Raw genomic sequence first — 24,985 nt, 5'->3', positions numbered from 1 at the left:
AAGATTATCTACATGTCTTTCTAGTCAAGTTGCATATAAAGTTCATTTAATTCGGAGCTACGACCTAGACGGTATGAGCAAAACAAGTTAAACATGGCATTGATGCAAATTCAAGCAAAACAACATCACAAACACTCCAAAACAATGATGCAACAAGGTAACATCAACCTACATGCAAAACGAAGCAAGTTTCATATAGGGCATTCTCAAAACGAAGCGATGGTTCAACACATACACTCAATACAAGATTCAAACACAATCTGCCCAAAACAGCAACTAAGCACTTTGCAATCAAGGAAACAACATGCTACAGGAAACATATGGATACAAACTTGATATTCTCTCAAATTACAGATTACATGCTTCAAATAACAACAAGATTCAGGTTCATAGGCATCAGGATTAATCCAATATGATCAATGCAAAAGGCAACTTTACAGCACAGATTAGGACTTAGTGAAAAATAGGGCATACATGTGAGCAGGAATAACATGTTGACATGTTGGAAGCATGAAACAAGCATGCAACGGCGCAAGAACATAACAAGCAAAAGCATGGCATTAAAGTACATGTTAAACATGGCAAAACATGATTACTAAGCATCTCCATATAACCTCTAGATCAATGGCATTCATCAAGACAAGATTGCAAGTTATAACAGATTCACAGACTTTGTGTAATAAACTGAACATGGAAGGAACATCGACAAGTAGGCATGTTTGCGAGCTTGTGCAACTCACCACAAAGTATATCATGGCATGTGAATGTAACCAACAGCAAGAAGGCATATTTGTGCAGCTACCCATGGCAAGAACATGGTCATAGGATGCATAGAACACTAGCTATTCACATGGCAAAAATGAACTTACTGATAACAGGCTGACAACAACATTATTTAGCAACTTTAGAGCATGGTAATGAAAGCAAAAAGGGGCATGGATAGATAGAGCAAAACAAGATCTAGAAAACATCCTTAATGAGCATCTCCAGATTATGCATGGATTCACTTGTAGCATCAAGTTAACATGGCAACATAATGTAGCAGATTTAGACTTCGCAGAAATTATCAAGTCACTGAAATCAGCAATAGCAAGTACCCTACTTTGCATGCTTGTGCTAGTCAAAACGGGGCACATAAAAATTTATGGATGGCACCACTATAAAGATGGCATGAAGATGCTCCTAAAACATGTTGACATGATGCTCAAAAGATAAACACACCAAATGCTATGAAAAAGACAAATCAGCAAGTCACAACAGTTTCCAGCAGATTATAACATTTACCACTCTTGCAACGATAATTAGGGCATCAATATGAGCAGTAACATGCATGAAAATAACACTATCATGTAGAGGATTCAGAGACGAACATTTCCATATATATGATATGCACAAACCAGAGCTACGAGTATAGAGTTACGCTAGGTCAAACAAGTGCACATTTCACCTCACGAAAACTGGATCGGGCGGTGCGGGACGAGCAGATCCGGGACGGGCATGGCGCGTTTGGTTGGTAGAGGTGGTGGATATAATCCGGGCAGGGATCCAACGACAAACTCCGGCGAGAGGCGGAGGAGGCCGGCAAGGGCGAGCGGCGGGCGTCAGCGAGCGGCATGGGCAGCGAGGCGCGGTGGCCGGCGGAGCAAGGCAGCGATGGGTAGCGCGTTGCGGCTGTCGGTGTCAAAACCAGTGGATCTTGGGTAGGGGGTCCTGAACTGTGCGTCTTAGGTCGATGGTAACAGGAGGCAGGGGACAAGATGTTTACCCAGTTTCGGGCCCTCTCTATGGAGGTAATTCCCTATGTCCTGCTTGATTGATATTGATGAATACGTGTATTACAAGAGTTGATCTACCACAAGATCGTAATGGCTAAACCCTAGAGGTCTAGCTTGTATGGCTATGGTAATGAGTTCTCTCTTCTATCTGGACTAAGTCCTCTGGTTTATATGGACACCGGGAGGATCTAGGGTTACACAAGGTCGGATACAGAGAAAGGAATCTACATATTTGGTCGCCAAGCTTGCCTTCCACGCCAAGGAGAGTCCCATCCGGACACGGGTGCAGTCTTCGGTCTTTGTATCTTCACAGCCCATCATTCTGGCCCATGGCTAACAGGCTAGCCATCTGAGGACCCCTTAGTCCAGGACTCCCTCAGTAGCCCCTGAACTTGGCTTCAATGACAAGGTATCCGGCGCATAGATCTGTCTTCGGCATTCCAAGGCGGGTTCCACTTTCCAAACTCCAAGATAGTCTCCGGACGTATTGATCGTGTCCGGACCTATAACACACACACCACACACAACCACAGAGAGAATATAATAAACCACGAGTCCAATCCGCTGACAACTTTTTTACAACATGACATTACGTCTGCCCAGTCATAATTTCAAACCGTTTTTTGTCTGCCGCTCCATGTTTCGAGACACAGTTGCCATTGGCATGTCTTGTCAAAGCAGAGATCGTGTCCCCTTATTGCGGGATTTTCATCAATTTGGGAGTGGGTAACCTAACTGTGTCGTTTACACAACCCTTGGGAGTAGGCAGGTTTAAGGCGAGTGGGGAGGCGTTCAATATTCACTGCCCTTATAAGGAGATAAGAATGCCCTTTCTTCTCCCACGCCTTCTCTCTTCCTCTGCCGTTCCACTCTCAAGCTCCAGCGCCCAAGTTCTCATCTTTTTCCCACTCGAGCAAGCACTCAACCATGTCCGGATCCGGAGGTCAAGGCAAGTGGATGGTCTCCTCCGTCATGGAGGAGGACATTACCGAGCTTCGGGCGGCCGGGTACCTGGCGAAGGAAATCGCCCACCGTCTTCCAGCCCAGGGGCAAGTTGTTACGACACCAAAGCCCAATGAGAGGGTGGTATTCATTCCTCATTTCCTCCGCGGGCTAGGGTTTCGACTCCAGCCTTTCGTCCGCGGGCTGATGTACTATTACGGGGTAGACTTCCATGATCTATCCCCAAAATCCTTCCTCAACATCTCGGCGTTCATCGTCGTGTGTGAGGCCTTCCTCCGCATCCAACCCCATTTCGGGCTGTGGCTCAAGGTCTTCAATGTGAAGCGGAAGGTGGTGGATGGCCAGCACGCGGAGTGCGGAGGCGCCATGGTGAGCAAGCTGACTAATGTCTCCTGGGCGAAAGGCACTTTCGTGGAGACTGTCAAGGAATGGCAGAAACAGTGGTTCTACATCACAGAACCCCGCGGCGCAAACTGGGCCGCCAGTGCCGAATTCAACTCCGGCACTCCAATGCGGCTCACCTCCTGGGTTGAGAAGAGTCCAAATTGTTCATCGTCAGATGAGATGATAGCGCTACAGATGCGCGTTCAATGTATGGTGGACAAGGATATCAAGCTTGTCGATATAATCCAGGTGATGCTAGTTCGTCGAATTCTCCCGTGCCAAAGCTGGAGCCGCCCTATATGGGAGTTTAATTCGAAGAATCACCATACCCTGAAGAGGCTCTTCGAAACTTCTCAAGAAGGCGCCTGGAAGTTTCTCTTCAAGGGCAGCGAGACACCGCCGGCCACGGATTCGGACCGCGGGCACGACATCAATCACCTCGCCAACGAGGTACGTTATTTTTAACGCATCCCCTACTTGCTTGTTTCAAGGATGATATCTAAGATATTATTATTGCTTTTTCAGGACTGGATGGAGAGGGCGAAGCAGATCCAGTGTCCGGCTCCGCTGCCTGAAGAACCAGTCATTCCGCGTTTAGCGAAGATGCTGGTGTCGGCGCCCTATACGGCGCCAACGAAGAAGGCCATGGGGAAGGCCAAGGGGGTCCGGAGTGGCCCTCACTTCAAGGGTGCTTCGGAAGCGACGTCCGAAGACAAGACCCGCTCCTCTGTCGCTGAAGACGACGACGATGAGGAGGAGAAGAGCGACTCTCCCTATGATGGTGGGAGGAAGAAGAGGGCAGCCTCCACAATTCTGGAGGCAGAGGCGCCCAAGAAGGAGAAAGGCCCGCTCGTGGGTAGCTCCGCATGGGACGCTGATGGCAGTCTGGAGCGAGCCCCCGTACCAAGCCTCGGGCCGCATCGTAAGTGCTAAGACTCGTACATGCCCATAAATCTGACCTCTCCTTTTTGTCGTATTGACATGATTAATTATGCTATTATAGTTCGGCCCATGACAGTTCCCAGCGATCCTCATCAAGAGGCTCGTTGGACTCAAAGGAGATGGCCAGTGAGACACCGCCGGCCGCTTACTCTCCCAAGGCCAAGGGAGATGACGAGGTGCTCTCCCAATGGGCCCTCCCAGGTCGGGGAGAGGCTCAGACGGCCCCAGAAGGCGAAGCCTCCGTCGCCGAACACGAGGGGGGACCAACCCCATGGAGACCGAGGGTGAGGGCCGTATTCAGTTCAGCCCTCAACTGGACTCAATTCCGGAGACCGATACGGCTCCAGAATCTGGCACGCAACCTCCTTCGAAAGAAGGGGGTATGCCTATTCCACTGGTGACCCCTGTCCACCCAGGCGCACCAGATAATCTGCTGGAAGCGCTGTGAGGTGCTTCCATTGTGGATGAGCACTGTGTTCTTATGGGCACGGTGATTGAGAGGGTTCATTCTGTCGAGAGCGGACTAACCGAAGCTTGCAGCAGCCTGCTGACAGGTTTTGAGGTAAGCGAGGCAAAAATAGAAAATCCCGATATAGACAGTAGCCCCTGAGACACTGTCCGGTGTTTGGAAAGAAAAGCCGGACAGAGGATCAATCCTTTATTGCAGGAAACTAACTAAATTGTCTGTAATGAATATGCATGCATCGCTGTTGGCCGCCGCCTCACATACTACCGAGGTCTCCGAACTGAAGCGGAGACTGGAGCAGGCCGAGGAGGAGCTCGGCCAGGTGAGGAGGCAGCTTCAAGAAAAACAAGGTATGTGATAACCCGTTATGTATTCGAAAAAAGTAAAATGACATGCATTTGACCGAAGTGCCATGATATGTACAGAAGCGACGACCGAGGTCGGGGCCTAAGAGAAACCTTGGTCGAAGCCGAGGGGAAGGCTATCAAGGAGCAGGCCGCCCGTAAGAGGCTCAAGGCCCGGGTCAACGAAGTCCACAAAGAGCTCCATGACACGGTGAGGAAGTGCGAGACCTTGGAGCACAATGCGCCGGCTCAAGAAGCCTAACTCGCCAAGGCTCATAAGAGTGCGGAGATGGCCCTGAGTGAAGCCCAGGGCGCCCTCTAGGAGATCCAGGAGGCCAGGAAGATCGCGGCGGGTAAGGCATTCAATATGCAAAGCAAGAATGTGAAGAGGAAATATCTTTTACCGACTCAGATTCGGAGTTCTCCATGGGCTTTTGTTGATCTGCCACGCAGTGTGACTAAAGCCACAGAGTTTTTCCGAGCCGAAGAAGGGGGCTCCACGGAGAAGCTGTTCTGGTCGCAATATCTTGCTTCAGAACATCCAGTGCCCTTCAGTGATCATCTAAAACAGATGGTCGAGCTACATAGGGTGGCTGAACTGGCCATGAAGGATTTAATAATATGGCTTTGGCCAGCCGAAGCTATACCCAACAGTTACTTCAGCCTTGTGAAGAGGCTGGTTGATGCCTGTCCTCAGCTGGACATTATCAAGCGGTCCGTCTGCATTGAAGGCACGCGTTTGGCCTTCTCCTATGTCAAGGTCTGGTGGGCGAAGATGAACGCCATCAAGTTGGCGACCAAGGGGCCGCCTGAGGGCAAGGAGCACCGCACACCTGAGCGATACTTTGGCGATGTCTTGGAGGGGTCCCACATTGTTGCGGGTTAATATACGAAAGACACGATCTTTGAATGAATATATTCAAGTTCCGTCTGCCTTGTATGATAGAACAAAGTGGGTTTTGTAATATAATGCTTGCTATATTTTTAAATTTTACCTCCTGTGCGGCCGTGTTGTATGAAATCTGAGGGTTAACCAGTCGTCGGCTTCTGCCCCCACGTAGGTAGTACGGAGGTGTTTGGGATGGAATCTAAACAATCTTGATCCAATTTTGTGGTCCTTGAAGGAGTTGTTTATCGCAACGAACCAGGCAACTAGACTATGCGGCTTTAACGCCCTCACTAAGCCATATGAGTTCGACAATAAAAACATGGGCGCAGCCCCTAGTATCCGAACTAGAGTGCTATAAGCGTCTGATCGGGAAGTATCGATCCTTCACATAATGCGGAAGAAATCTCCAATGATTTGCAACCTCCGAATAGCTGACCGTCTCTCGCCACATCATGATAGTCAGTTTTCGGCTTTCTCTACTAAGGTGCTCCTTTGGATAAACCAGGGCACAATCGCAGTAGTTCTCCCTTTACTACCTTAGCTGATATAGCAGAACGTAAGGTAGCAAGCACAGGAGCCGGGCAACCCAACTATTGACCAAAGACATGATTCGGAGCCAATGCATATAATGCTAAATTCGGGGTGCCGAACTATACTTATAATAAGTGTTCAGTCTTTTGTCACCGTAGTGTGGGGTGCTATGAAGCCCTTGGCAAACATCAAACGTACCGAAGTGTACGGGTGCTACCTGATAAAGTTACCATAAAAACAGGAAGAAAAAGAAGAACAAGTGATAAGCTAGGGCCATAAATTTTGAGCCACAAACTGTTCTTATTATGATTTCATTGGTGCATTAAAGCGCGCATATACAAGTAAGGGATAGCTACATGTGGGTCCTGAAAAACAGGTAGAGTGATCGTTAACGAAACCACCTGGAGAAGTCCCACATATGCATGTGCTTCTTGCCGCCTTGGTTTGTTTGTCCTTCAAGAGTACCGATGATCAGGCCATCAGATGGGGCCTGCGGGATTGAAACCTGAAAAGGAAACGAATAAAATTGAAAGTATGTGTGTATCCGGTGTCGGTTAAGCTGTACTGTGGATCACAAGCTAGCTATGCCTCCGCCGATGCCCATGGAATTTTGAGTGCGTAGTTATGTACGCGCGGTGTGAATGCCACCACTTGATCGGGACTGAGACGGAGGCCACACTGCTAGTCGAACTCCTGACGAGCCGGATTGTCCCGCTGCAGGGTAGTTTGGATCCTCTTGACGGTGTCCATGGGCTCGGTAGCCGAATGAAGGTTCTGCTTGAGAAGGCCGCTCTATACTTTTGCTGCTAAGGCAGCTGTGTGCTCTTCTGTATGGAGGGAGCGTTCCATATTTCCATTGACTGTTATGACGCCATGTGAGCGAGGCATCTTGAGCTTGAGGTAAGCATAGTGTGGCACTGCGTTAAATCGGGCGAATACGGTTTGTCCAAGCAGCGCATGATAGCCGCTGCGTAAGGGGACGATATCGAAGATTAACTCTTTGCTTCGGAAGTTGTCCGGAGATCCGAATACAACCTCTAGTGTGATTGAGCCCGTGCAGCGGGCCTCTACACCCGGTATGACTCCTTTGAAGGTAGTCCTTGTGTGTTTGATCCGTGATGGATGAATGCCCATTTTGCGTGCAGTATCCTGATAGAGCAAGTTGAGGCTGTTGCCACCGTCCATCAGGACTCGCGTAAGGTGGAACCCATCAATTATTGGGTCCAGGACCAGTGCGGCTGAAGCGCCGTGACAAATGCTGGTCGAATGATCCCAGTGATCAAAAGCGATCGGGTATGACGACCATGGATTGAATTTTGGGGCGACTGGCTCTATCACGTAGACGTCCCTGAGTGCGCGCTTGCGCTCCCTCTTGGGGATGTGTGTAGCATATATCATGTTCACCGTATTGACCTGAGGGGGAAACTTCTTCTATCCCCCTATGTTTGGCTGCAGGGGCTCCTCGTCATCGTCCTTGCTCTGCGATCCCTTTTCCTTGTTCTCGGCATTTAACTTGCCGGCTTGCTTAAAAACCGAGCAATCTCTATTGGTATGGTTGGCTGGTCTGTCTGGGGTGCCATGGATTTGGCACGGACGGTCAAGTATGCGGTCCAGGCTGGATGGCCCCTGATTGTTTCTATTGTACGGTTTCTTTCGCTGGCTGGACTTGGAGCTGCTGAATCCGGCGTTGACTGTAGTGTTGTCAGTATTATTACCGTTGCTTCGGCGCTTGTGTCTGTTACGTCGGAGCTTGCCGTTGCTGTTTTTGGCCTTAGAGGGGCCTGCGTTGCTGGCCGTATTTTTACTACGAGCTAGCCAGCTGTCCTCACCCGCACAAAAGCGGGTCATAAGTGCCGTGAGGGCTGCCATAGATTTCGGCTTTCTTGGCTGAGGTGGCAGGCGAGCCATTCGTCGCGGATGCTATGTTTAAAGGCTGCTAGAGCTTCGGCATCCGAACAGTCGACGATCTGGTTCTTTTTGGTTAGGAACCTAGTCCAAAATTTCCTGGCAGACTCTCCACGTCGTTGGACTATGTGGCTTAAATCATCGGCGTCTGGTGGCCGGACATATGTGCCTTGGAAGTTGTCGAGGAAGGCTTCTTCCAAGTCCTCTCATCTGCCGATAGAATTTTCAGGCAGGCTATTTAACCAGTGCCGAGCTGGCCCTTTGAGATTTAGTGGGAGGTATTTGATAGCGTGGAGGTCATCTCCGCGGGCCATGTGGATATGGAAAATAAAATCCTCGATCCATACTACGGGCTCGGTTGTTCCATCGTATGATGCAATGTTAACGGGTTTGAACCCTTCGGGGAATTCGTGATCCATTACTTCATCAGTGAAGCAAAGATGGTGTGTGGCGCCTCTATATCGGACCGCATCACGAGTAGCTCCGATGGAGTCCGTCTGCGGTTGTCGGCTCAGGTGTGACTAGGTTTTTCATGTCCGAATAGGTAGCCATTATCACGTGTCGAGGAACGTCCTCGCGATCCGTAAATCGATCAGGTATATCCTGCTTTATTGTTCAGGTCATGTGATAAGCACATTTCATATACATAATTTTGGCATTGAATTATACCATTCGTTGAGTTGTGACCACCTATTCTTGCTGAGAATTATTGAATATTCGATTGATAATCATAAAAGAGATTGTGACTAGTCGTTTGTTTATTTTGCAGAAAAGTGCGATAAGGCACTATAAACTTGAAGGTTTTGTCTACAAAGAAAGATGATACAAGACCGAGGGCTAATAGAAGAGAAGGGGGACTCGAGTATGAAGAACTAAAGAAACATGGGGCCAAAACTAAAGAAGAAAGGGATCTACTTGAGGCTGAAGAAGAGAAGAAGGAGGGCAAAAGTGCAAAATGGCATATCAGGGAGGGGATCAAAATTCCTAGCAGCCTCCATTTCTAAACCGGGCCTGGCATATCTCCATATCCCTCACCCCACCTTCTCCACCACCGGCCGCCGCCGCGGCCAGGCCGGCATGGCGGTGCGCCACCGCTCCATCACCAGCATCCACCAGCACCAATCCATCTCCACGCCGCCGCCAGCACACACCGCCCATCCATCCAGCCACCAGAGACACCGCATCACCACCGCGCCTCCACCCCATGCTCGCGCGCTCGACCAGACGAGGTGCCTGGTGTCCCATGCGACCGTCCCCACGATGCTGCTGCTCTTCCCACGTCCCTGATGCTGCTTTGCTTGCGCCTGATCTCTGCTGCTCCTTCTCCAATCTCCTGCTGCTTCTCTTCTTCTATCCCCAAAACTGCTGTTGCTCCCCATCCTCACGTCCTTGCTGCTCCTCTTTCTTCAATCTTGCTGCTGCTTCCCCCACGCCTCTGCTTCCTTTCTTCTCCTTCACTTTCTGCCGGCTGCTTCTCCTTCTTCAACACCTTCTGCTGAATCTCTCTCTCTCAACCTCCCTTTGCTGCTGCTCTCTCCTCAATCTTGATGCTGCTATCTCTCTTTCTCCCTCTCCTCTTTGAATTTTCTGTAATAGGAGATGTTTAGCACATGTAATATTCAGATTTTATAAGAGCTTGAAACTTGATTATTGTTCAGTTTTTATCCGTAAAATTCTATGTTCAGAATAGTGTATGTCTTGTTGCTTTGGGAATTAACTGATATATGATATGTTGTTTCTTTGGTAACTAGTGCTCTGTCAGCTTATATGTGTGTTCACCCTGTGTATTTCTTCTCATTGTACTCGTTAATTTCTACTAGTAATTTTTAGTTGGTAAATACTGTTGTGTTGACCCGTGGTACTAGTCTCGTGGTTTGTATAATCTCGTCCATATATGCGTTGTCACTCGTGCACTGCTCTTATTTCGAAGAAACTTGTTCAGTTTTGTAGTACATGTTTTAGCTCCAGTACTTGTGTTATAAAGGACTGTGATATAAATGCCTCTTCCTTCCCTTATATACATATGCTAGATATATTAGTGATCATCTCTTGTTATTTTCTTTCTGTCGATGATGATGTCCTATGTCAGTATTTAGTTTCTAAAATAATAACAAAATACCAAAAGACAGTAAGATAATCTGAACCTCCCCTTTCTTATCTGCATTTTCTTTGTCGTCAACCTTGTTTAGTTTAGGTTTTATTTTCTGCATCCGTCTCTTAAAATTGTGTTACCTAGATTTAGCTGAGCATAGTCGTCGTCGCCTAGTCCCTGTGGGGAACACGACACTCGCAGTTCGGGCGAAATATCCCACTATACTTTCAATCGATCATCATGTCGAAGGTCATATGTATGACCGTGAGCTGATTTACCTCTGCCTTTGCGATGAGGCGGGGCGGGCTGGTGTTCGTCTTGAGTTGCCGCTTTGTCCCATCCACATGGTGGTCGGTTATCCACATTGCGCAATGGTGGTATGTGTTCTAGCGCCTCGTCGTCGAACTGAGGTAGTAATTTGCGCTTCAGGTAGCTTTTGGCCGGGCGGTTGAGGCCGTATTCTTCGGCTGCTAGGACGTTGGTCCATTTATCGTTGAGCAGATCTTGGTCAGCTTGAAGCTGCTGCTGCTTCTTTTTCAGGCTCCTTGCAGTGGATATTAGCTGGTGCTTGAAGCGCTCCTGCTCAAGAGGTTCCTCAGGCACGATGAAATCCTCGGTGCCGAGGCTCGCCTCATCCTCGAAGAGCGGAAGATAATTAATGTCCTCCAAGTCCTCGTGCGTGGCCTGTCTACCAGGGCTACCCTGCCCATCTTCCCGTTCATCCCGTTCGGTAGCTGCGTCAATGGGGTCTTCATTGTCTTCGGCACCTTTCGGAGTGTTGTCTTCTCATTTGCCGGTGTTGCTATCTTTATGTCAGGACCCCGATCCTAAGTCACACCGATCTAGCATGTAACACATCATATCACTTTGCGGCCTCACGCACGGTATTCCGACGGGTGCCACCTTACCTGGCCCGGGACCGTTTGCGCCTTTTGGCCCACGTATATGATAGTGTTGCTAGCATCCATGTGATAAAGAACCCGGGCCGACATGACTAGTCGTGAACCCAAAGTGGCACTAACTTACAGGCACATGCATACATGAACCAGCATCGAACATGTCGGCCATCAGCATGTGAATCTGGGTTGTAGCAACTGGGCTAACAGGACTCCGGGAACCCGGGCTATAGCAAGCTAGCAGGACTTCGGAAGTCACCACGTGACATTTCCCCGAAGGGACAGACACAAGAACGAAGTGGGACACATGCCGGCCAGTCTAGGTGTTCCGGAGCAGTAGTAACTGGGCTAGTAGGACTCCGATAAACCGGGCTGTAGCAGACCACCATGGCTCAGTGGAAGCACCAGACTACATTTCCCCATAAGAGAGGCTACCAAGGATAAACAACTAGGTTGTCGGATCCCATACATACCAAGCATTTCAATCATACACACAATATGCCCGATATGTGTAAATACAACATGGCATCACAACAAAACTCTATGACTCAAAGTATTTATTCATTAGGCTCCGAAGAACCAAGTATTACAAACATGGGTCTCATGACCCAACATACAGAGCATACAAGCAACAAGCACATGCGGAAGCTTAACTTGTCTGAGTACAAACATCTACAAATGAAGAAGGCTGAGAATCCTGACTAACTACCAGATCCTGCCGAGGGCACAAGATCGTAGCTGAGGTATCAAGCTAAACGTCGAAGTCCACCGGAACTACTAGAGAGACTGAAGTCTCCATGCGAAACATAAATTAAGCGAACGTGAGTACAAATGTACTCAGCAAGACATACATCAGAACTAGCTACATATGCATCAGTATCAACAAAGGGGGTGGTGGAGTTTAACTGCAGCAAGTCAACTTTGACTCAGTGGCTAACCTGAACTATGAATGCAAGCAACTCTTTTGAGGTGGCGCACACGAGTCCACATATTCACCATATCAATTAACCACTATGGATCCACACCCGTCTCCCTACGAGAATGCCATCCATAGCACTCACACTTGTCTTGCGCATTTTAGAGTATCCACTTTCACTTGTCTATGAATTGTACAGGCAACCCAGAAGTCCTTTACTACGGACACGGCTATTCGAATAGATCATTTATAACCCTGCAGGAGTGTACTTCTTCACACACGCTCTCGCCACTTACCACCATGTACACGTCGTGTATCTCGGCAACCTTCAAGCGGAAGCCTGGCGAGGGAGTCGGTGACAACCTGATTAACCACACAAGTCTCTAGTCCAGGTTTATCACCTATTCGGGTTCCATCCGCGAGGAGATCCGGCCGGAGTTTCGCTCAGATCCCCAAATGATGTGTGCAGGGTTCCCGAGACACCAAACGGGCGCCTAGTACACTGTGCCACGGTGTATCTACCGCATCGTAGCCCACCCCTATGGTCAGCGCTACACATGGCCTCCAACACATATCCTACAAACACCAGAAACTAGTTGCAACTCCTGGACAGAGGACAAGGTGGTTAATAAGTCGAGAGGGTCAATTAAGGATCCCAATGAGTGGTAGTAGCTGTTCATGGATCACAAACACAGAACTCAGTTCCTGAGGACGGTTTCAATGAGACAACCCACCATGTACTCCTACATGGCCTCTCACCGCTACCTTTACCAAATTGTTTTCACACTCTTAGCTCACACACAGTAGGACATGTTCATCACCATTCCAATTCATACCCGATGAATCAGTCCTGACTCTACTCTAAGCAGTAGCAGGCATGACAAACAAGCATGAATGAGTAGGCACATCAGGGCTTAAACAACTCCTACTCATGCTAGTGGGTTTCATCTATTTACTCTTGCAATGACAGGTCATGCAAAGGAAAGGGGTTCAACTACCGCAACATGTAACAGATGAATCATTGTGGTCCTAGTAAAAGAGAGCAGGAGCGAGAGAGTGGAATTGTATGGGAATGAACAAGGGGGATTTGCTTGCCTGACACTTCTGAAGATAGAATAGCTCTTCATCGGTGTCATCGATCACATCGTCGAAACCACGTCTACTGAGAGGGGACATTCACCAGCAAATGAGAGGGAACACAATCAATGCAATGCAACAAACAAGATGTATGATCATGGCATGTGAAGTTACTGAATTCACCTAATGCAACAGTTAGTCATATTAATTGAAGTGGAATTCAAACATATAGCAAATTCCAACTCCAAAACTACATACCATATATTCCATAATCATGAATTGTCCTAGTTGGTGATGTTAAATTGCTCAAACATGCATGAACATGGCATAAACAAATTCTTCATATTTTCTGATAGTTTTTCATATATAAATCATTTCATTTGGAGTTACGGTTTAATTTCTATGATTTTTAGAAGTTAGTGATATTTTCTGGAATTTCCTGAATAAGAATAAATCCAGAAAATAGCTTATTGCATCGGCATGACATCAGTGTGACATCAGCAGGTCAACATGCCAGGTCCAAGTCAAACCTGACCAGTGGGTCCCACTGGTTAGTCTCATAGTGTCATTTGTGTCGCTGACAGGTGGGCCTAGTCAACGGCCACGTCAGCACGGTCAAAACTGACGCGTGGGGCCACTCTTGTTAGTTAATCCTAATCAAAAACTAAACCAAGTTTAATTAGGCAGTGGGGCCCTGCTGTCAGTGTCACTAGGTGTTAACTAACTGCGTCATTAGCCAAACTAATCTGCCACGTCACCATCGCCGAAGTTACGCCGGCGATGACCACATCCGACAGCGGAGGTGCACCGTGCGCTCGCTATGGAGCACTATTCGACATGTGGTTTGCTCCTACGGGTTCCTGGAGTGAGGCGCATCTAAAGAAACAAGCAGCAGCAGCTGGGGTGGCCGGAGCTGATGGCGGTGAGCTCTTTTGCGGCCGCCGGAGTTCGGACAACGACGGGTTCAGCGTTGTAGTGCACTAGGGGAGGAGCTGGTGTGTGCTACATGCTCCTGGTGAGGCGTGGAGCATGGCAGTGTGCTCGGCTTCGAGCCACCGTGGCTCTGGCCACGTCAGCAACGAGGTACGGCGGTGGTGAGCTTCGGCCGTGGTGGAAGACCGAGCTAGCGGACGGGAATGGAGGGGGCGAGCAAACGAGAAGCATCAGGAGCTCACGAAGGATCCGTAGGGATGGTTAGCGGGAGGCGGCGAATCGGTGACGACGATCTTCGGTGTCCAACGAGGGAGACGGTGGCGATGGCGGAGTTGCGGCGCGTCCGGGGCCTCGTGGCTCGTCGAGGAGGTCGGGGACGTCGAGACGGAGCTCACAGGCACGGTGAGGGGTCGAGGGGGAGGCGGTGGCCGCGGCAGTAGCAAGCGGCAGCGACGGCAGCGTTCGGTGGCACCGCGGGAAGATGCAGAGGAGGGAGAGGAGGTCCAGTGAGAGAGGGGAGAGGTGCAGAGGGTCCGGGGGGGGGTGTCGTAGCGTCTCCAGGTGCACCAGGGCAGCGGCGGGAAGCAGGAGGTGGCACGGCGCGTGGTCGCGCGCATCGGGCACGTGCCTCCCATCCTTCTAGCGAAAGGAGGGAGATGACTGGCACGGGCCAGATGGGCCAGCTGCTACAGGAGGAGGCCAGGTAGGTGGGCCAGGTGAGCTTTCTCTCTCTCTCTCTCTTTTATTTCTGTTTTGTAATATTCTATAACTTTAGGGCTTTATTTAAAATACCAAAATTAACTCAAAAATCATGAAACTTCTCATGCCCACTGTTTGGAATATATCCAACAGTAAACATTTTAGTTCATGATTATTTGGACATTTAAAATATTTTATAGCATTTAAATGCCCAAATGCAAATAGTATATGATTTAGTTCAGTGACCCTCTGTTGTGCTAGAAAAGTGTGCACCATTTTTGTCACAGGTTCTGGACCAAAACAAAAATGATGAACATTTACGAGGGGCATTTTGGGTTCATTGAAAAGATTTAACTTGACCCTAGTTGCAATTCATTTGGTGCTAGGGTTTCAACAATCCCCATTTCAACTTTCAAAGAAATTTAGACATGATGCATGGATGCTTGTGCAACTATTGCAATCAAATTTTAGGGCTATGACGACTCACCCCCACTAAACAAGAATCTCGTCCTGAGATTCAAGCGTAGGGTAAGATGAAGGGGAAATGCAAACTAACGCAATCTTCATGATCCAGGTTGCACTTTGTAGGAACGTTGATTCGTCACCATCTTTGTCTCGATGTCTTGCTCGGAGAACTTCAACCAACATGACAATGAGAGGAAAAGGAAAAACTCTAGAAGGATCGATCTTCTCGAAGATTGAACTACCGATGATCAACTCACGGAATGAGACATTGAAACATCTCTCGAGCTGAGACATGAAACATACATCCAGAGGGATGGAGTGTAACAGATGACGAAGGTTCACTAGGTAGACAACAATTTCACGCTTAAGAAGGTGGTGAGCGGTTGTCAACGTAGCGAGGAGTTGAGTTGCCATGATACCATAACGAGACATCTCAAACGAAGGTGACTCGCAGAAATATTCCCTTAAGTGGCAAAAAGAATTACTTTTGATTCAGAGATCATTGAAACTCTTTATACCAGCATAAGGCAAATCACAACAATCGTTTGGCGGAGTACGAAGGGATGGCATACCCGGACGAGAATGGATGATGTGGACTACCTTGTTGAAGACAACGCAAGGGATGCTTTTTGCTTATCATCGGAAATGGATGGAACCTGTAGTAGGACCACTTTGAAGATGATCCTGATCAATAATTACTGAGAAGGGTAGTCCATAGTAGGATGACACAATGGCGGTGCAAGCTGGGAACAAAATGCAAATGCTGGGAATGATTATAGTAATTAGGGAGAACACAACTGTAGAGAGAGATTCCACTATTGGAAAGGTTATAGCATAACCGAGGAAACTGAGAGTGGATCCTAATTAATGACGATGATAAATCGTAGTGATTACGTGTGCTCTCAAGAACTTGAGCATTCCCATATTCAACAAGTTTTACCAATATTCGTGTCAAGGATCCTAGCAACACAACATACTACCATGACGAATAATGGTGGAGGATGCAGATGCAAATAAAGGTAACACTTTCGAGGCCAAGGGATCAAAATCTGGATGATCGACCGAGAGACATTTAGCACTCCGCTTCTAATGTTCTCCATGATGTGCTAGCATAACCCATTTATTAATATGGTTTGGTATCTAGAACATCAAGTAAAAGATCGGACTTCGGGAACACAAGAATCCATTAGGAATAACTTCAGAAGTAAATCCTACGAAATCCTTATGGGGAGGTGGCCAACTTTATCAATCAGGATACTACAATAATGGATCTTCCGGCTGGGTGTGTTGGCCACGACATCCACTTAGCGGGTTACAAAGAGACCAATATTATAGTTCTTGGGAAATGTCCCAACCATCATATCTGCCTGAGATTCAGATCTGGTTGGTGTCAGGATATTCTAGACTCATCATGTCTGAAAGGAAGGATTGCAACACAAATCGACGAGATGACGTTGCAAGATTCTTAGGAAATGAACTATGATAGAAAGCTCCAAAACATGAGCGGGTTTTGCTACAACATGTGAACACGCTGTGCTAGACAAGCATGACCACGTAGTAGTCTTATAATAAAATACTACCAAGTTCAGATTGGGAACCATCATCGAGGATAATGAAGTCCTAGCATAAGTCATGATTCTTAAGAAGGAACTTCTTCTCCTTGAGCAAATCAATCAGTGGCTTGGTGTGCTAGGGAATATATATGGAGTGGAGGTAATTAATCTACCAAACCATAGAATACCTTCGCACTTCCATAACTGACTTGGGATGATTCCAAAGGAAACAAAAACAATCTTTCTTGAATTCATGGCGGCAACTTACACCTAATGCATGTGAACTTGGAGAAAGTAACTTCTTTCACCAAAACATATACCTCATGAGCAAAACATGAAGGCAATGCTTACAAAGTTTCCAACACTAGCTCAATGTTGAACATGAGTCATGGAGGAGACAAGATGTTGCTGATGGGCTCAACAGCAACTCATCGGAATTTCCATATCACTGGAATTCCACCATTATGGAACAATATGATAGTATTGGTCAGACCAAAAGATGTAATGGTGTATGCTCGGGGAATCAATCACGAGTAAGACAACATTATGAATATCGTTGGTTCTGATTTGATTTGAAGATAGCCCAAACTTAAATCAAAGTTTGATAAGTCAATAGGTCCAACAACTGATCATAGGGACCAACCGATGAAGATATCATCTTTCTTCAACACACACAGATTTATCCCTTGAAATGAACTAAGCTAGGTAAGCTTTTATCTTCCAACTCTCCAAGTTGTTGTTTGGCTTAACCAACTAGCTCAGGGGTACCCAACACGGCTTCTTGGAGAAGGGGTGGTTTAAAGGAAAACCAACTTGATCATGATTTCAACATAACAGTCACGGGGAAACCTGGTAATACTTCTGAAAGAATAATCAGAAAATCATGAACCACCGATATCTTATTAAGCTCGGGAATAATCCTACTTTTCAGGGCAAGACGATATGATCAAATAAGCGAGGGATTGGCACAATCCTAACTCATTGATCGAAGTGTGCACCATAAATATGGACTAGGTAGCACGATCAATCTTAGAATGATGATTCAATAACCAGCACGCTAAGAATGAGAGTATAGTCCATTAACTACCAAGCAATGGAGTTGCTAGGAGTATTGATTTCACACATCTCAATTCACTTGTCGGCATTCTGGTCACAACAACACAGAGACCGAGAAATGAATAATGATGGCGAAAAGTATCACTGTAGTCAGGAATTCATAAGATGGTGTGCAATTCCCATGACATTCTTGATATAAAGATGGTAATACCAGAAGGTAGAACAGAACAAAAACTGGATTGGCATTTTGATCTGTGGAATACAACTACTTTGACCCAATCCTAGATATGGATGAGGTACTGGAGTTTGTTTCTCCTAGTCATTCCGGAATAGAATGGCTTGACGGACCACAAGAATAATAGGCATAGATGAACACGATCACACACATACTCTTCACTATCATTTGATAGATGAAGGTCGGAATATAACTGAAGGGGGACAACTCAAGGAACATATAATTTTCTGAGTTGTGGATGCATAGATTAGTCTATCGAGAAAAGCTCAACATTTCTTCTGAATAACCCATGCAGAACGGTAGAACTGGCAGATTCACAATGTAGAATGGAGAACTCATTAAGAGCACTCTAGTTGTGATCTTTTGGTTCAAAGAACTTCTGCCATAAGCGGTTCATGGTATTTGGAAGAATGATATACCACGGACCTCGAAGACTATCACAAGGTCACTAATATCCTAAAGGAACGAGCAACACTATCTACACGGATTAAGTAGAGTGAGTCTTAGGTTCAAAAACCCAGAAATAGAATGCCTACTAACTAAATGGCATCATGGGATGCTTTCGAGAATAATGGCCAGAATCACCACACTGGGAATACAAAGCATTGATAGATTACTAGGTGACTCTCTAAGACACCTAGGGTCATAATAATAGCTCGAACATATATGTCGAGGCAATAGAGTACCTCAACTCACCGATTAGTGTGGTTGAACTGGCCCAAAGGGACATCGGGAACGAGAAGAGGGAATTTGCAAATGCTTTAGATTAGTTAGAAACCTGGGATGACTCGGATAACATAAAGACTGTAAATGCTCAAAAGATTTGAGACATCCTGCAAAATAGTGGCATGACCACTCAGCATCACAATATCAAGGTTCTGAGGCTAGCTATGAACACACGGAAGTAGTATAAACTGAACCGAGACTTGAATCCATCAATCCTATAAGTCTATGGATTTGTAACACGTCATCCTGAGAGATAGATGAGAAGGCCTAGTTCTTAATCCTCGTAGAAAAGAAGAGGTTGACTCAGATCAGAAGGCATAAGGTATAAGGAGTAAAAAGAGCCTTATGTTCCCTTCCCCAATAATTTCCCTTACATAACTAAAGCATTTCTAGACACAACTTCGACCGGTTTGGCTTGGTAATACTACAGGCAATCAGGCTCTGATACCAAAGCTGTCAGGACCCCGATTCTAAGTCACACCGATCTAGCATGTAACACATCATATCACTTTGCGTCCTCACACACGGTATTCCCACGGGTGCCACCTTACTTGGTCCGGGACCGTTTGCGCCTTTTGGCTCACATATATGATAGTGTCACTAGCATCCATATGACTAGTCGTGATCCCAAAGTGGCACTAACTTATAGGGACAGGCATACATGAACCATCATCAAACGTGTCGGCCATCAGCGTGTGAATCCGGGTTGTAGCAACTGGGCTAACAAGACTCTGGGAACCCGGGCTATAGCAGGCTAGCAGGACTCCGGAAGTCACCGCGTGACATTTCCCTGAAGGGACAGACACAAGAACGAAGTGGGACACATGCTGGCCAGTCTAGGTGTTCCGGAGCAGTGGTAACTGGGCTAGCAGGACTCCGATAAACCGGGCTGTAGAAGACCACCATGGCTCAGTGGAAGCACCAGACTACATTTCCCCATAAGAGAGGCTACCAAGGACAAACAACTAGGTTGTCGGATCCCACACATAACAAGCATTTCAATCATACACACAATATGCCAGATATGTGTAAATACAACATGGCATCACAACAAAACTCTACGACTCAAAGTATTTATTCATTAGGCTCTGAAGAACCAAGTATTATAAACATGGGTCTCATGACCCAACATATAGAGCATACAAGCAACAAGCACATGTGGAAGCTTAACTTGTGTGAGTACAGACATCTACAAATGAAGAAGGCTGAGAAGCCTGACTAACTACCAGATCCTGCCAAGGGCACAAGATCGTAGCTGAGGTATCAAGCTAAACGTCGAAGTCCATGTCGAACTACTAGCAAGACTGAAGTCTTTCCGCAAAACATAAATTAAGCAAACGTGAGTACAAATGTACTCAGCAAGACTTACATCAGAACTAGCTACATATGCACCGGTATCAACAAACGGGGTGGTGGAGTTTAACTGCAGCAAGCCAGCTTTGACTCAGTGGCTAACCTGAACTACGACTGCAAGCAACTATTTTGAGGTGGCGCACACGAGTCCACATATTCACCATATCAATTCACCACTATGGATCTGCACCCGTCTCCCTACGAGAACGCCATCCATAGCACTGACGCTTATCTTGCGCATTTTAGAGTATCCACTTTCACTTATCTATGAACCGTACAGGCAACCCAGATGTCCTTTACCGCGGACATGGCTATTCAAATAGATCAATTATAACCTTGTAGGGGTGTACTTCTTCACACACGCTCCCGCCACTTACCACCATGTACACGTCGTGTATCTCGGCAACCTTCAAGCGGAAGCCTGGCGAGGGAGTCGGCCACGACCTGACTAACCACACAAGTCTCTAGTTGTCGGATTTCGGGTTCTGGCAGACCCTTGAGGTTCGAACACTGGGGTGCGTGCGGAGATCTCTCCGCTACTAGTCTACATTCAATCTCCTCGCATGATCTAAGATGGAAACAACAAACAACACAAGGGACACAAGGTTTATACTGGTTCGGGCCACCGTTGTGGTGTAATACCCTACTCCAGTGTGTGGTGTGGTGGATTGCCTTAGGGGCTGATGAGGAATAGTACAAGGGAAGAACAGCCTCGCGAGAGGTGTTCTTGAGCTGGTACGATGAACTGCTTGGGTGAGTTCAATCGCCTCTCTCTCTCTCTCTCTCTCTCTCTCTTTCAGTCCCCTCATGTCCGCCCTCTACTCTGTGGTGGCTAGCTCTATTTATAGAGGCCCTGGGCCTCTCCCCAAATAATGAGCGGGAAGGGCGCCAACAATTGGCCATTTTGAAGGGGAACATCTAGTACAAGTTATCCTCACCAAAGGTGGTCTTCGGCTACCAAAAGCACTGGTGATGACGCCATCTTGGGCTCCACGGTGACCTCCGTCCTGCCGCTCTGTCGGTCTTGGTCTCGTTGCAATGGAATGGTAACCTTTGCTCGGTGCCTTGGCCTGTGCTTGCCCCCTTTGCACCCAAGGGGAAACAAGGACACTGCGCAGGCCGGCGTCCGCCTGGTCTCGGTCGTCATGGCTTGCGTCACGGGCTCCTCGCGAGGTACCCCTACCTTGATCTCTCCGCCTCCTCGTAAGCCTGCCTGATGAGGCTGCCCCTGAGGAAGCTTCCGGTCGTCCGCCCCGCGAGGCTTGGCCCCTCGCGAGGGTCTTGAGCTTGAGCTGATGAAGATGGGCCGCGCTGGGCCCCCACTTGAGCCACGCCGCAGGCCGCAGGCAAGCAAGTCTGGGGACCCCCATTCCTAGGACGCCGACAGTAGCCCCCGGGCCCACGGCGCGCCCAGGCTTGGCCTAGCAGGGAAGCGAAGGGGCGAGCGCGAAGCGCCGCGGGCCCCAACAGCCTGCGGCCTTGGGCGCGCGCGTGGCGACTGATTGGACGTGGGCGTCTGCGCTTCCCCATGATGCCTCGGTGACCGCATGACTTGATAAGTCCCTGCATGCAGAGAAACCGGTCGTGATTACCTGCGATCGTGGTGCTCGGCGGTTGGCCTCCTCCGGCTATAAGTACGGGGCCGCGCGAGTTCCCTCAGCTCGTCCCTTCTTGCTGCTCCTTTTCTCCTTCTTGGCTACTCGCCGCTCCCATGGCTCCAAAGAGATTCTCGGCCGCGGAGAAAGGAAAGGCCCCCCAGGCTGTGCCTGACTCCCCCCCGGCCAAGCGCGGCCGAGGCCGCCCTCGCAAGTATTTCACGGTCCCCGTAGTGGCTTCCCATGACCATGGAGGCGGTTCCCTGCACGGTGGTGAGCGCCCGGCCGCCGATGGGGGCACGCTGTGGCTCTGCGCCCCCCTAGGCCATGCTTTCGCTCTACGGAGGTGCTGCCAGAGTTCGTCGTGTGGCCAGCGGACCCAACCAGCACCCGGCTCCAGCTCCCCCATTTCTTCGTAGATGAACTGCCGGCCAGCGCCCGGTGCGGCTTTTGGCTCCAGGCGGACGGCTGCTGCAGCAGGGCCTCCTGGGCTTTGCTGGAAGTCTCCGTTTCTGGGAATGGGGCCCTGACCCGCGACTGGCAAACGTTTGCCCGCACGCGCGGCCTGGGCCGGTGGTGCACCCTGCATTTCAAGTTCGATGGCGACGCCACCCTCTACATGAGGGTGTTCGGGGAAGACGGTCGCCGTGCTGGGTGCTGCCCCAAAGACGACGACCGCGGCCGCCTGGGCAGCCCCGATACTGACCAGGATGAAGACGACGACAGGCGTACCGGCGATAATGCTCGGGGTTCGCTGAGCTTCGGCGACTCCCTCTCAGGCAGCAGCTCTTCCAGCGATGGCCGCGACCAGCCCCCGCCCCATCGCGCCCGCCTGGGTGAAGGTAGCGGGTCAGTCCGCCGTCGCGCCCTGATGAAGCGAGAGGAGGAATCCGCCTGAGCCTCAAGAGCAGCTCAGACCTTCACCGTGGGTTGTTGTAGGACGAATCGCGCCCATTTTGTTTTCCTTCCTTTCCTGCGCAGAAATAGAGGGTACTATAAGGCCCCTCGGGGGCGTGTTAGAACTGCTGCTGTTAACCATCATGCTGCTTCTGCTACTTCTGCGCTGTGATTCCGCATCGTGCACCCATGTGCGGGAACTGTTTTAGCTCGGTGGGGCCTGACGCGGTCCTCGCCTCCCGAGGCCGTGGCCTCGCCGTGCGCTTCGTGCCCTGCAAGGATTAGTAGGAGGGGTAACTTTCGGTCTTGGTTGTGGGGGCGATCGGCCCAGGTCCTGCACTTGTGTCGCGATGCCCGCGGGGCACGGACTCGGAGGGGTGCTCCCGCAGAGGACTCGGATAGGAATGCTCCAAATGATCGGGGCAGAAAAACGCTCATGAGGGCGCCCACGAACCTCCCTCGCGAGACTTGTGCGAGAGAAAACGAGGCAAGCGAGCGAGAAAGCAAAGAGTCGCAAGTCAGGAACGTCAACAACTTCAATAAAACTTCAAACGGGAATAACCAAGCCAACTACAGAAAGCAAATGGAAAAGCCACGTCCGGCACCTATTCTAGTCTTCGACGTCTACTCACCAGCGCGGAGCTAAGTGCTGCCACTGGGCGTGCGCGGGAGCCCCGAGGCCCAAGGGCGGCACTCCGGAGACTCTGGGGCATGTACAACCCCACTCATTATTACGTGAGAGTGTCACGGGCGGCGAGCTTCACAGGCATTGGCCTTCTTCACAGGCACCGGGCCTTTCCCGAAATGCGGCAGCTTCACAGGCATTTGCCTTCTTCACAGGCACCGGGCCTTTCCCAAAATGCAGCAGCTTCACAGGCATTTGCCTTCTTCACAAGCACCGGGCCTTTCCCAAAACGCGGCAGCTTCACAGGCATTTGCCTTCTTCACAGGCACCGGGCCTTTCCTAGGCGCTAGGCCTCGCTTAGGGATAGAACCACCGGAGATGTTGGATGTTCCACGTGTTCTGGATGGGCACCCCCTCCGTGGTCTCCAAGCGCGCGGAACCAGGCCTGGAGACATGAACAACCTTGAATGGGCCCTCCCACATGGGAGAGAGCTTGTGCAGCCCCTCCTTGGAGAGAACCCATCTGAGGACGAGATCCCCCACCTCAAGAGTTCTGGGGCGGATGTTGCAGCAGTGGTATCATCACAGCGCATGTTGATACCTTGCCGCTCGCAGCGCGGCTTCTCGACGGTGTTCCTCCCCTAGCACGAGACCCATCCCCCGCATGCCGTCCTGCTGCGTCTCGTCGAACGCCAGGACCCGTGCGGAGCAACGCCTGACCTCATGAGGGAGAACAGCCTCTGCTCTGTAGACGAGGAAGAACGGGGTCTCGCCAGTCGGCTTGGTCGCGGTTGTGCGGATTGACCACAACACGAACTGGAGCTCGTGTACCAGCCCCTGCCACAGGCCTCCAGCTTCTTCTTGAAGGTCATGGCTTTGAGGCCCCTCAGGACCTCCGCGTTGGCTCGCTCGGCATGGCCGTTGCTCCGGGGGTGTGCTACCGAAGCGTAGCATATCTGCGTTCCAAGGTTAGCACAGTATGTTTTGAAGAGATTACTGGTGAACTGTGAACCGTTGTCGTGGATGATGCGGTTGGGCACCCCAAATCGGCTCACGAGGCCCTTGATGAATTTGACTGTAGAGCCTGCTGGGATTGTGCGGACGGCTTCCACCTCAGCCCACTTGGTGAACTTGTCCACAACGACGTAGAGGTAGCGATAGCCCCCTGGCGCCCGAGGAAACGGGCCCAGAATGTCCAGCCCCCAAACTGCGAACGGCCATGAGAGGGGTATAGTAAGCAAAAGCAAATGTCTCCCACCACCCCGCCGCCCCCTTAACCCTAGCCACCCACCACCTCCGGTGATCTCCACATCCCACCGTGGGAATTGCCATCTGATCGGCTCATCCTCTCCGGCGTATCTCATCGTGCCCCCTGGTTATTCTCTTCCTCATGGCGGTCCATGCTGTGCTCTATCTGGGGTTGGACTTTTCCCCGGGGATGAAGTTGTCTCAAGAGATCCATCACACCTTCCATAGATCGGTGCACCCCACGAAAGATACGGGCCACTTTACCATGGTGGTCTCGTTTGTAAGGCATTCTTTCCGCTTGGACGTGGACAATGTTGGTCTTGCACTTGAATCTGCTATTGGCGGCTATTGTTCTCAGCTTAAGGTATCTTATCTTAATATTGGAGTTTTTTCGTTCAATGTGTCATGCAAAGATGTAGG

This window comes from Triticum urartu, chromosome 6A (assembly GCF_056163025.1).
Source record: "Triticum urartu cultivar PI428250 chromosome 6A, HENAU_Tu73, whole genome shotgun sequence".
Taxonomy (NCBI): Eukaryota; Viridiplantae; Streptophyta; class Magnoliopsida; order Poales; family Poaceae; genus Triticum; species Triticum urartu.
This window is presented reverse-complemented; position numbering follows the sequence as displayed.